Below are 10,267 nucleotides of genomic sequence, written 5' to 3'. Positions count from 1 at the left end.
TGTAGAAAAGCCACTTTGGCACCCATGTGGAGGATGCCTCAGAAGGACCTGACATAAGAGAAGGGAGATTAGGGGCAGGGGCACCTGGGTGGCTCAATTGGTTAAGCGCCTGACCCTTGGTTTCAGCTCATGTCATGATCTCACAGTTTTGTGGGACTGAGCCCCCCCGTTGGGCTCTGCCCTGACAGTGTGGAGCTTACTTGGGATTTTCTCTCTCCCTCCCTCTGTCCCTTTTCCATTCATGCTCATGTGCGCGTGCTCTCTCTCTCCCTCTCTCTCAAAATAAGTAAATAAACATAAAAAATATTTAAAAAAAGAGAAGGGGGACTAATTTATAGGCACTTGTAATACAGTCTATTTGAGAGATGAAAAGGACCTGGACCAAGAAAGTAGGTAAAAGATATATCTGAGAAATACTTTGGAAATAGAAACTTGAAAACAGATCATAGATGGGTACCAGATTTTAGATGGTTGGAGAGAACACAGGAGGAGAAACAATTTGAAAAGGGGAGATAAACCAAATGAACTTGGTTTTAGGTTTTCTGAATTTTGAGAGCTCTAGGACATTCGGGAGGGTAGTCCCAAAAGCAGAATGGACTTTAGGAGAGTGGTAATCCTGGAGATAAACCACCTGGGTTTACATGAGATCAATTTATAATATCTGAGATAAATTTAAATGAGATAAATCACCTGGATTTACATGACACATGGAGTGTTACCAACTCATGGATAGTAGTTGAATCCATAGCCTGGATGAGCTTAACCAAATTGATGTGGAATCAATTCTGGATATGTAATGTACAGCATGATGACTGTAGTTAGGTATTGCATATTTGAAAGTTGCTAAGAGAGTAGTTTTTTTTTGTTGTTGTTGGTTTTTGTTTTTGTTTTTTTTTTTTTTTTTTTTTTTTTTTTTTTTGCCAGGAGAGTAGATCTGAAACGTTCTCATCACAAGGGAAAAAAAAACTTGTAGCTATATGAGACGATAGATGTTAACTAGGGGTAATCATTTCACAATATGTACCTATATCAAATCATTATGTTGTACTCCTTAAACTTACATAATATTATATGAGAATTACATCTCAATGAAACTGGAAAAAAATGAAAAAAAAAAGCAACTAAACAAATAAAGCCCAAGGACAAAGCCATGGGGAGCCCGAGTTAAAGGGGACAATGGGAATTTGTCGTGAAAAGTGCATTGCCACGGAAGTGGTGAAACAGTGGCATTCAGTATTGCCCAAAGTACTTGAGGGTAAGTGACAGTTTGTAGAGCATTGTTATATTCAACAACAGTGATGTCAGAGCCTTCCGGTGGAGGGTCAATTTTGGGTTGGGGAGTGAATGAGAGGAAAAGAAATCAAGACTGTGACTATTCCATTTTTCTAGAAGCTTGACTTTAAAGGGAAAGAGAAAAAAGACTTAGCACAGCTGGATGAGACAGGAGGGTCATGTGTTATCTTTATATAACAGATAGCAGAATGGAAGCTCTGAGAAGTTGTGATTTGCCCAGGGTCAACCCCTGGTCAGTAGTGGAGCCAAAATGCAATCTGATTCTGAATTCAGATTTTCTCCTACTTGTCCACCTGAGTAATTGCAGGATCATCCGTTGTAGTGGATATGGTCATAATCAGTGTAAATGAGACCGTGGTATATGTCATCTGGAAGAGGGTGGGGTAGGAAAAGGGAAGAATTATTTCCCATGTTTGTCCAAATTGGTGAGATGTAGACAGGAAAACTTCATTTTAAGCCTCATTTGGCCTGTTTTCTTGGCTGGCTGTGGTTGCTCTGCCAGCCAACTCCTGCTTTCCTCTTTAGCTGTAGCCCTGACAGCCTTGTGCTCCTACTGTGATTTCAATTCATGACCTGACCAAGGATGATAAAAAGTAAATCGCATTCCCAAGTATATCCATAGTACAGGCCAATTACTTAGCTGCCCGAAATACTTTGTCATTTGGACGACATGCATTAAATAGAATCTTTCTTCCTTGATTGAAGAAATGCAAATTGTTCAGTGTTTTCTTTAGGGATTAAAGCACCTGTCCTTGTGGTGATGCCCAGTCTGTTGGAGTTGGAGCAGCCATCTGCAGTAACAAGGATTATGTAACATCCCTTGCTTTCACGTAAAGATAAGCCTCCCATGCAGACTTGAGGAAACCAGATTCTATTCTGAAGTCAGATGCTGTGAACTTGAGTCATCATCTCTTGGCCCTCCTCACCAAGAACCTGGAATCTTAGAATCAGAATTAGATGCAGTGCCGGGGCACCTGGATGGCTCAGTTGGTTAAGCATCTGACTCTTGATTTCGACTCAAGTCATGGTCCCAGTGTCGTGAGATTGAACCCTGTGTGGGGCTCTGTGCTGAGGATGGAGCCTGCTTAGGATTCTCTCTCTCTCTCTCTCTCTCTCTCTCTCTCACTCTCTCTGCCCCTTGGCCCTGCTTTTGCATGCTTACTCTCTAAAATAAAAATGAAAAACAAAATTAGATGCAGTGCTTTGTGATACTTGGAGTCCAAGTTCACGTGGAAGATGGTATCCACCTTAGAAAGGATTAAGACAATAGAGTGCATTCACATACCTTGTGAATGGGCCTGGCCTGAGAATGGACTTTTGTCATAATTACTCTAACCCAAATATCTATTCCCTTTTTTTTTTTTAGAGAGAGAGAGAGAGAGAGAGAGAGAGCGAGCACATGTGCATGCATGAAGTGGGGGAAGGGCAGAGAGAGAAAGGGAGAGGGAGAGGGAGAATCCCAAGCAGGCTCCATGATGTCAGTTCAGAGCCTGATGCAGGGCTTGATCACACGACTCTGGGATCATGACCTGAGCTGAAATCAAGAATTGGTCATTCAACCAAGTGAGCTACCCAGATGCCCCCCAAATATCTATTCCTAAGTAGATTTACCTCCTCCTGTAAGAAGTAGCAAGTTAAAAAATGATATTTATTGAAATAGATGCTAAAGCTTCTTAAGAGTGGGAATCCTGTCTTATGCTTGTTTCATAATAATAATAATATGGTTATGTGTAATAATTGCTATATCCCATAGATTAATGAATATTATGGGCCAGTACTTATTGTTCAGCTTATAGTCATGCCCAGTAAATAACTGTTGACTGATTTCACCTCATTCTAAGTTCCTTAGTAAATTAACTGCAGTTTGTAAGTTGAACTAATGCCCCTTCCAACAGTACTAGCGAGCTTCAAAGAAAGCTGCCTTTAGGGTTTGTTGGCTGAAGAGCTCTTCCTAATATAATATGATGCATTCAGGAAGAAACAACAAAAATATGACAGTTTCCCTTCAACATTTTCCTTTTGTTTTTTTTGCCTGTTAGTTGGATTTACTATCTAGTTATATCTGATTACAGTGGGAGGCATAGGTGCAAATAAAGTAGATACGTGTGTGCTTTGTTTATTTTATACTCAGTTATTAAATGGCTTTATGAAATAAGAACTTAGCAATGGAAATATTGTCTTTTCTCTTTCTACATCCTGAAGTTCAGTCCTAGGCTGTCTTTCCCCATCACTTTGCATCTCTGCATATTAGGAGGAAATGGATCTGAGATTAAAAAGCCCTAAGTGAAGTCCATGAGAAGTTGTAATATTTTATGAGAGCATACATTTTCTTGAGCCAGGAACCCTTCTTCCATTCTCTGTTTTGTGAAAAATAAGCCCATCTACAGTGTCATGGCCAACCTTCCAGCCTGACCAAGGCTCCAGCCAAGCAAACAGCAAATAGAACTTGAGATCAGATGGCTACAAAGCAAACACCAAGTCCAAGAGGAACCTGTTAGCTGTTCATGGAGTGAAAGCACCTCAGAATTCTTTCTAACTTCACACCTGCATTACAGCTATACCTAAAACCTTCATAAGCTGCACATCCAGACACGGAGTACTAACTGACCAAACATACAGATCTCTTTGGGCAACACAGCTTGAATTTTGATCTCCATTCATTGCGAGGGAAATGCAGGAAAGGTCCATCTTTGAAACAGTGGAAAATTTTGCCATCTGTGAAAGTGAGGGATACTGCTATTTTATTTTTGATTTTTTTCAATATATATATATTTTTTTCAGGAATAGGATTTAGTGATTCATCACTTACATATAACACCCTGTGCTCATCCCAACAAGTGCCCTCCTTAATCCCCCTCACCTTTCTAGCCCATCTCTCCACCCAACACCCACCAGCAACCCACAGTGTGTTCTCTGTATTTAAGAGTCTTTTATGGTTTGCCTTCCTCTGTAAGAAACTATTTTTTTCTCCTTCCCTTCCCCAATGATCTTATGTTAAGTTTCTCAAATTCCACATATGAGTGAAAACATATGATATCGTCTTTCTCTGACTGACTTATTTCATTTAGCATAATAACTCTTGTTCCATTCAGGTTGTTGCAAATGGAAAGACTTCATTCTTTTTTTGTCACTGAGTAGTATTCCACTATATATATATATATATATATATATATATATATATATATATATATATACACACCACATCTTCTTTATCCTTTCATCAGCTGATGGACATTTGGGCTCTTTTTCTTTCCATACTAGGCTATTGTCAATAGTGCTGCTGTAAACGTTGGGATGCATGTGCCCCTTAGAATCAGCATTTTTGTATCCTTTGGATAAATGTCTAGTAGTGCAATTGCTGAGTCATAGGGTAGTTCTATTTTTAATTTTTTGAGGAATCTCCATACTGTTTTCCAGAGTGGCTGCACCAGCTTGCATTTCCAACAGTACAAAAGAGTTCTCCTTTCTCTGCATTCATGCCAACATGTGTTGTTGCCTGAGTTGTTAATGTGAGCCATTCCGACAGGTATGAGGTGATATCTTTTTGTGGGTTTGATTTGCATTTCCCTGATGATGAGTGATGTTGAGCATTTTTTCATGTGTCTTTCAGCCATCTGGAAGTCTTCTTTAGAAAATTATTCATGTCTTCTGCCCATTTCTTCATTGGATTATTTGTTTTTTGGGGTTTTGAGTTTGATAAGTTCTTTATAGATTTTGGATACTAGCCCTTTATCTGATATGTCATTTGCAAATATCTTCTCTCATTCAGTCGGTTGCCCTTTACTTTTGCTGATTATTTCCTTTCCTGTGCAAAAGCTTTTTATCTTGATGAGGTCCCTATAGTTCATTTTTGCTTTTGTTTCCTTTGCCTCCAGAAACATGTCAAGTAAGAAGTTGCTGAGGTTGAGGTCAAAAAAGTTGTTGCCTGTTTTCTCCTCTAGGATTTTGATGGCTTCCTACCTTACATTTGGGTCTTTCATCCATTTTGAGTTTTTTTTTGTGTGTATGGTGTAAGAAAGTGGTCTAGGTTCATTCTTCTGCATGTCGCTGTCCAGTTTTGCCAACACCATTTGCTGAAGAGACTTTTTTTCCATTGGATATTCTTTCCTGCCTTGTCAAAGATTAGTTGGCCATTCATTTTTGGGTTCATTTCTGGGTTCTCTATTCTGTTCCATTGATCTTTGTGTCTGTGTTTGTCCCAGCACCATACTGTCTTGATGATTACAGCTTTGTAATACACCATAAAGTCCAGGATTGTGATGCCTCCAGATTTGGTTTTCTTTTTCAGGATTGCTTTGGGTATTCAGGGTCTTTTCTGGTTCCATACAAATTTTAGGGTTGTTTATTCTAGCTGTGTGCAGAATGCTGGTGTTATTTTGATAGGGATTGAGGGTAATGCTATTTTAATGAACAAATCCAAAGATGATATTCAAATCTTAGTTTGGTCAGTAGGGCACAGAGCCCAGCACTGTACCTGACATATAACAAGTGCTCAAAAAAATACTTGTTAGTTGAATAAAGAGTGAATGTCTTGTTCACTGTCTTTTCCATCCCTCATATCACCACCTGCACCCCCATACCAGGTTTTTAACTTGGGATGAAAGGATTGCATTTGAGCCTCATCTTCATGGCTATTGTTACACTTTATACAAATTTAGTTTTGAGGGCGGTTCTACCTAGCCAAAAAGTATCGAAGGGGAAGGCATTGGGTCTCCTTTCCCCCAGTCTCTATAATTTGTTTGGAAATAAGTTCAAGTTGGTTACTTACCCATAGCAAAGATAGGAAGGAAGTTTTGATAGTAAGGCACATTTCTGGCTTTATTTTCTCTCCATTTTATAAGAACAATTATGCACATTTAAAGGACTTCTGGACATCTGGTAGCTAAGGAAGGTCAAACGAAACACAGAAGATGATTTCTCATCCCTGAAGTGAGGGGTCAAGTCTCTTTTCCAAATATAATAGTCTGTTAAATGGGACATATGGCTGCTGCCTCTAAATTTTAGCTAAAGCTTCAAAACTATGGATGATAGGGGAGATGTAAACCAACTTTCTAATATTCTTAACATTTGCAGTCTTTCTGGAATGATTGAAAAAGTTATATATATATTTCATACAAATCATTACATTAGGATGTCTTGTCATGTGTGTTGTCTCAGGATTTCAAAGCCAGGAATAAAAAGGTCTACATATAGTAATAATCTAAATACAGAACGCTGCCAAAGTGGGCAGCAGCCATTTATCCATACAGCTTACTGAAAAACTGCAGGGAATTGGTCTGGCATTGCCTCTCTGTTCCTTCAACTGCCTTTTCCCCTCTCCGAGTCCTCATACTTGCTATAAGGAGAGATGTGCCATTGGGGAGGGTGCCTTTGGGAAGCATGATGCAGTGTGTCTAAGAATACTGTGTTTTTCTCCCCAAGACCTTGTGTGTAGAGAGGCAACTGTGGGTATCATCTGTCCCTGTTGTGAAGGGAGAAAGGTCTTGGTAGAACCACTTGTAAAGACGAGGGATGGGATGGGAAGGAAGGGAGACTGATGTGCTCTTCTACTGGGTGTTTGCCTGTCCTCCCCTAGCTGGGCCTGCTAACTTGCATCTGTGTTAGCACAGCATGTGGGCAAGAGAGCGTCGAAAAGGGTGTCACCCTGGAACTGCCGGACAGAGATGGGCCCAAAGCTGCTCCTGTACCTGGAGGTGTGGAAGATGGATCCCATGTGGATGGAAGGCACCCAAGAGATGGCCACATCACGCAAATGACTGCTGACACCTAGAGTTGCTGCTGGGGAGAGAGAGGACCCCTCACTGGACAGGGCAGGTTGGATGGACCACCCGCCCACAGCCCACATTCTCTGTCCTAGAAAAGTGGTCCTGGATACCCATGGGAAGAGCTGAGAACTCACAGTCAGGGAAGATGTCAGTTCCTCTCTCTTCCTCTTTCCCACCCTGACTGGGAAGGGGGAGTGTAAGGAAACATGTGAGGGGCAGGTGTGCCCCCTCCTGCACAACAAGCTGCTAGAACCACAGGGGGATCTGGAATTAGAGCTGGGGAGGGTACAGGAAGGGGGAAGCTCTTTGAATCATGTGGGAAATTGAAGTTCAAGAGTGAAATGTCTCAGCTAAGACATTTTGGGAAGTCAAAAGTGACTAAAATGTTATGAGACCTCGTCGGGAGGAAGGATGGGTTTGACAGAGTATATCATTGGGCAGCAACTGTGAGGAAAAATGGTTCCACCTTTTAATCCCAATAATTGAGACCCCTCCACAAACCGGTTGTACCATCTGACGTTCCATCTCGATGAACTCTCAGGTGGCCCATCCTTGTGTCACGCCTTCAACATGCTGAATGCCATTTCTTCGTTATCTTTGGTTTTGGAGCTGTTTTGTACCTCCAGAGTATACATTTATGGGAGACAAGGACTTTGCTAGTTTTGCATTCCCCCACCCCCACCTCTGGTATCTGATATATGTACTTGAGACATGAACTCAGCTGCAGATTCACCATGATGTCCTTTCCAACTATTTGGGGACAAAATAAGGAAGGAAATGATAATTTGAATCTAAAATTAATAAAGTGTCGTAAATGAATGAGATTTTCCATCTGTGGAAATCTTTTCAGAAGGAAATGATTTTGGCTGAGGGTTTCTGATAAGATTAGAGAGTTCTTAGCTCCCAGCCAGGGACCTCAGGGGCTCCTCCTTCCCCCAAAAGAAGGCATCGATTTAGAATGTAACTAATGAAAGAGAGGCAGTCATCTTGGAAATAGTGATATGTCTATCTTGAAGGTATGTTGTAATGACAGAAGTCTTTGGTGGCTGTTAAAGAGCATTGAAAAAGCAAGTGTTTGGGAAGAATTTGTGATTGCTAATCTGTCATTGTCAGAGGCACAGACACCAGACACTGTGTCTGGCAGATGTGTCTTTTCTAGTCATGTTAAAGCTGAACTACCTTGTGGACTCGGACTCGGGGTAGCATCCAGAACACCACCCAGGTTTCTTTGTTTGGGGTGGAATCCTTCCCACAAATCTTCTGGTGACAAGTCGGTCTCCCAGGTAACGTGACAGCTGGAGGTGAGTGGACGGGGGCGGAGGGAGAGCTGTGCCCTCGAGAGCAGACATGAGTATGCCAATCACCACTTTCCATCTAAATTAAGTCTGCCCTCATGGTGATGTCTTGTCAGTTTGGATAGCAAGGATCAGTTTCTGGAACATGCGTGGTCCTCAGGAGGACAAACACAGTGATCAGAGTTTGCTGCACTTGGAAGCAGATCTCAATCTCTTGATCATCCCCCTCTGGGAGTAGGCATCAGGTGCCCCACTTCTCTCCTCTCCACCCCTCATGTTTGTGGTGTAGGAGGGGGATGGGGTAGCGGGGAGGGTTGGGATGGGAGGGAGTAGCAGCCCACAGATGGAGTCTTGTCCTGACAACACATGTGGGTGCTGGGGAGAGGAGGCATACGGGGGGTAGAAGGAAAGTGAAGGATGTCAGGAAACATGGACACAGTATTTTAGGTAGAAGGATGTGTGGAGCTAAGGTTTCTGATGTTGCTTGAATGATAGTACATTCCTTCTAAGGAAGGATGTCTAAGTATGGACATCATCTGCAAAGAAGTCCAGACCAGAGACAATATTGTGACACAGATGCCAGACTCACAAATAAGCATCTAAGGCAGCGCAATCCCACAAATCTCTTAAATTTTCTTTAAGAAGCTTGGATGCCTTCATTCCATTGGGCCCTCATAGCAATAAGGAAAACGCTCTTGGCTTTATAGTTACATTTCATCTACTTAAAAAGCCTGGGGAGAAATGTAAAAAGAAGGAAAGAAAACACATTTGGCTCCATCACAGCCACTCTGCTTTTAAGCAGATGCACATTCAACTGCAGACTTTGTTTTTTCCCCCAATTAGTCTCCAAATGAGTAACTCATAATTTCCATTTGCATGGTTCATTTTGTCTCCCAGTGAAGTAAATGATTATTTCTTGGTTCAAAGAAAGTCTTTTCAAGGACACCAGAGACCAATAGCATTCTCATCCATTAAAAAATGAAAAAAGTTTTGCTTACAGTAGTAAAACCAAGTCTTTGAGGCTGCCTTTCTGTCCCTAGCAGCCCTGGGGTGTATGGATAGGTCAGTCATGTGCCTCTCAGGAAACCAGTTGGGGTGGCCAAGGGCTTCCCCTCTCTGGTTACGTATGGCCTATGGGCTGTCAGCTCAGCCCACAGCCCTGAGAGGTGATCTGGTATGTTGTGTTCTGCTCAAACAGAAAGGCGCTGGGCCAGTTGTGACTTTTGTTCAGGGGAAGTGTGGTAAATGCAGTCTTCCCCCCATACCCATTCACTGCAGGCTTTTACTGGCTTAAAACCATCAATGGATTCCATTGCCATGGAATGGCATGGAATGACCATGACCATGGCCATGACGATAAACAAAAAGTTCTTTATCTTGTCCTAGGGATTCCTGCCTGGTCTGACCCATGCCTGTTTTCCTGATTGTGTCCTGAACCTTCTCCCTCCCTTTTTGCACCATCCACACTGTGTTTTTAATTCCTTAAAATGCCGTTGGGACATGGTCTGCTTGGAACTTTCTGCACCCGTTTCGCATCTAGTATCAGTGAAATAAACTTACAATTTAAAATGAGGGCAAGTGTCTTGAAGTAAGAGTAGATAGAGCTAGGGGCGCCTGGGTGGTGCAGTCGGTTAAGCGTCCGACTTCAGCCAGGTCACGATCTCACGGTCGGTGAGTTTGAGCTCCGCGTCAGGCTCTGGGCTGATGGCTCAGAGCCTGGAGCCTGTTTCCGATTCTGTGTCTCCCTCTCTCTCTGCCCCTCCCCTGTTCATGCTCTGTCTCTCTCTGTCCCAAAAATAAATAAACGTTGAAAAAAAAAAGAGTAGATAGAGCTAGGAGAGAAAATAAGGGAGGAGGGAATCTAATTTGGATTGGAGAGGGGCAGGAAGGAGCACTCAGAAAAGGCTTCTAAGC

The sequence above is a fragment of the Felis catus genome, chromosome D1 (genome assembly GCF_018350175.1).
Source record: "Felis catus isolate Fca126 chromosome D1, F.catus_Fca126_mat1.0, whole genome shotgun sequence".
NCBI classification, from domain to species: domain Eukaryota; kingdom Metazoa; phylum Chordata; class Mammalia; order Carnivora; family Felidae; genus Felis; species Felis catus.
The sequence above is the reverse complement of the archived record's forward strand: the minus strand, read 5'-3'. Positions refer to the sequence as shown.